At 41.6% G+C, this 3799-nt stretch overlaps 1 pseudogene; it reads left to right on the forward strand.

Annotated features, from left to right (window-relative positions):
• Nucleotides 1–1949: 1949 nt before the first annotated feature.
• Nucleotides 1950–3218, forward strand: LOC142853097 (HAUS augmin-like complex subunit 7 pseudogene; annotated as a pseudogene).
• Nucleotides 3219–3799: the final 581 nt, after the last annotated feature.

The raw sequence follows: 3799 nt of genomic DNA on the forward strand, positions 1-3799 counted from the left end.
AGTAATTTTAGAATAAAAAAATTACAGAAAAATTCCACAATGAAGAGTAACATGTTACAGAAATTATACATAGGAATATGTCACAAAATAGTCAACAAAACTCAAAAAGAAAAGCTATAACAGTAAATAATTACTCTGGGTAAAGCATAAACAGATGGAAAAGCAACACTAAGCTTTCAGGAGAAAGCGGAAGGAATACAAGGAGGTAAATTCATACCAATAAATTCTTTTTTTTAAAGATAAACAATTATAGTTTTACTTATTATAAGGGGAAACTCATGTCACGAGAATGGGACCAATAAATTCTTATATCAAAACAGAAGAAAAATATAAAATGATCTAATGTGGCATCTCAAGAAGTTAGAAAATGAAGAAAGCATAACCCCTAAACCCTCAGTTAGCAAAGATAGGAAATAACAATGCTCTCAGATATAAATGAATTAAATAATAACAAGGCAGTAAAAATATTAATGAAAACAGGAGTTTATTTAATAAAAGAGTAAAATTGGCTAAACCTTATCTATATTAACCAAAACTAGAGAATTTAGAATTCAGTAAAGATTAGAAATGAAAATGACATTGTAACATATAATAAAAGTGCAGAGGATCCCAGCTGAAGGAAATAGTCAGTTGAGACTGCATTACTCTTTACTAGGAGTACACAATTGGATCACCTTAATAGATTCTGGAGATTTCACCTGCACTAGGTTTCCACACCACACATCAAACATCCTCCAACCCAGTTATCTCTCTGTACTCTTTTTCTCTCCCTCACATCCTCGCCAGCATGAACTGCCACTTGTGTTATTGATTTTAGACATTTTGACAGATGTAAGATGGAATTTCAAAGCAGATTTAATTTGCATTTTTCTTCATGGCTAAGAATGGCCACTGGTAAGAATAGGTTACATTCAGTTGAGTTGTTGAACAATAGAAATTCATAGAAATTCTAAAACAATCCAGGATGTTGTTTAGGCAATGGGTTGCTCACCTTGCAAATCTACAGTGGGGCCCCATTGCTGAGGTCAACTCCCATACAACTCACTGAGCAAGGAGAAGCTGAGCTGGTTCCTACGTGTAGACTTTACCCTACATTCTAGTCTCTATGGTGCAGGTAGGTACTCTGCAGGCTCATGAAAGAGAAACATGAACACTAACCCAACCACAAAACCTTTAACTAAAAGTCTGTCCTACCTGAAAAATATGCTAATGTCTGATTTGACTTAAGACTCAGTTCAAGAGGTTGGGTAGCCCAGAGATAAAACCAAACACAAATGGCAAAAAAAAAAGTCAATGAAATTATTGCTAATGACATTCTGTTACAGACTGTGGCTAGTTCAGTCATCACTAGAGTGGCTTCATCAGGCAATTGACAGAGACAGATGCAGAGACCCACACTAGTTGGGAGCTTGGGGAAACCCTACAGAAGAGGAAGAGAAATGATTGCAAGAGAAAAAAAGGTTGAGAACAGCATGAAAACATGGCCTGCAGAATCAACTAAGCAAGGCTCATAGGGACTTACAGAGATTGAAGTAAAGCAGGGCTCATAGGGACTTACAGAGATTGAAGTAAAGCAGGGCTCATAGGGACTTACAGAGATTGAAGTAATAACCATTTGTGGAGCCTGTATGGATCTGCAGTAGGTCCTCTGCATATATGTTATGGCTGAGTACCTTGTTGTTCTTGTGGGACTCCTAGCAGTAAGAGTGAGGGATGTTGATGACTCTTTGGACTGCTCTGGGGATCCTTTTCCTCCTAATAGGTTGCATAGTCCTGCATTGATATGAGCGGTTGTGCCTAGTCTTATTGTGTCTTCGTATACTATATTCAGTTGATATCCCTGGGAGGCCTGCTCTTTTCTAAAGGGAAATGGAGCAGTGGATCTCAGGGGGAGGGAAGATGGGGAGAGTGGGTGGAGTGGAGGGAGAGGGAAATGTGATCAGGATGCAATGCAATTAAAAACAATAGACTGGAGTAGCGGCGGCGGCTCTGGTGACAGCTACTGCGATGATGTGGGCAATTACCATGTGGTCAAGGCGGCTGTGGAGGTGTTCGAAAAGCTGAAGGCTGTAAGCTGCCCCTTCCTTGATGGTCTATATATTGCAGAGCCAAAGACAATTCTGGATCTGCTATGTAGGCCCTCAAAGTACCGGATGGACATACTGGAATGGATGTGTATGCGGGTCTGTCCCTCCTTGCAGGAAAAGTTCAGTTCACTGAAAGGAACTGCGGGGGATATGAAGATACAGGAGTTGGTAAAGCTAGGTCATGAGCAGATGTTATGTACACCAGATGACCGGGATCCTCTGATGGGCTGTGAGTGTCCCCAGAAGCAGCTGCAGTTCATGGACCAGTTGCTGGATATGATGCAGAGCCTGGCCACTGGATGCTCCAGTAGTTCTAGCGTGAAGGAACACATTGAAGACACCACAAAGAAAAATGAGGCCTTGCTGAGGGAGCTCTTCTCCAGCCCCAACCTGTGGGCAATCTTGATGCCTGAGAATGACCCATGGCCCCTGGACATACAGTCCTCTCTCAACAAGCAATGTGATGACCTGCCAGAGGCTGGCTCCGATGCCCAGTCAGAGGGAGAGAAGGTGGCAGATCTGGCCAGGCATCTGCAAGAGAGTGCTACTAAGCTTCAGACACTCCGAGACCAGTGCTTTGCATGGCATAAAGCAGGGACTGACAGCAGTCCCATAGATCAGAAGCTTCGTCTGGTCATCTCTGGCTTCTACCAGCTCATTTTGGCCTTCCTCCAAGTCTATGATGATGAGTTGGGACAGTGCTGCCAGCACCCAGTACACAGCCTGCACCCAAGTGGCCCCATCATCCTAGCTGTCTATCAGACTCTGGCTTCCTGTGGTCAATTGTTGAGAGTCATTATGGAGATTGCAGAAACCTCTGCTGAAGCTATGGAAGCAGTGAGGAAGCAACAAGGAGATCCAAAATGTTGGGGTAGCAGCAACTCTGGGATAAGTCTAGCCGCAAGGATTGATGAAGTAACCCATAAGTACAAGATCCTCACTGACAGACAGCACAGAGACACAAGATAATGTGGGAAAGAAGGCCCTCCCTGGAGCTGTTGGGGGGGGGCAGTTCCAGTTCTGTTCATGGCCTACATGAATTTCCACTTGCTTGGTATCTGCAATTGGAGGAAAAAAAGGAAGAGGGAGGTGGAGAAGGCAGGCAGAGATGGGTAGGACAGGGGAGCTAGAAATAAAAGAAACCTTATGTTCTGAGAAAAAAAAAAGAACAATAGACTGTAAAAATTAAATAAAATGTGTTGGTGATGGGATAGAAGGAACGTTTATCAATCCAAATATAGAAAACATTAACAAATGAGGACTAAAAGTTGAAAGAGCCTACAGAAAGGATGAAAAGTGTCAAAATTAAAAACATTTTCTAGGATAAAATTTCTCAATAAGATATTTCTCAACAGTGAAGCATAAAACTCCAATAGCAGCATCATATCCATTGAGAATCTGATAGCTCTTCCCCTTTCTGACAGGACAACTAACTTCTAACATGGTATCAGACAAAAAGCAATCACAAAAGTGAACAGAGTAAATGCTACCTTAAGAGGAAAGCACCAGTCATCTGTGCCCAGATAAGATCTTACAGCTATAGATAACACTTATTTTGAGGTGTGAGGTACTTAAAATGTATGCTTCTTACAAGTGTTAAGATGGAATCTCAGAGTTGTTTTGATTTGCATTTCTCTGATGACTAAGGATGTTGAACATTTCCTTAAGTATCTTTCAGCCATTTTAGATTCCTCTGTTGAAAGTTCTCTGTT

Source organism: Microtus pennsylvanicus, chromosome 6, assembly GCF_037038515.1.
Source record: "Microtus pennsylvanicus isolate mMicPen1 chromosome 6, mMicPen1.hap1, whole genome shotgun sequence".
Lineage (NCBI taxonomy): Eukaryota > Metazoa > Chordata > Mammalia > Rodentia > Cricetidae > Microtus > Microtus pennsylvanicus.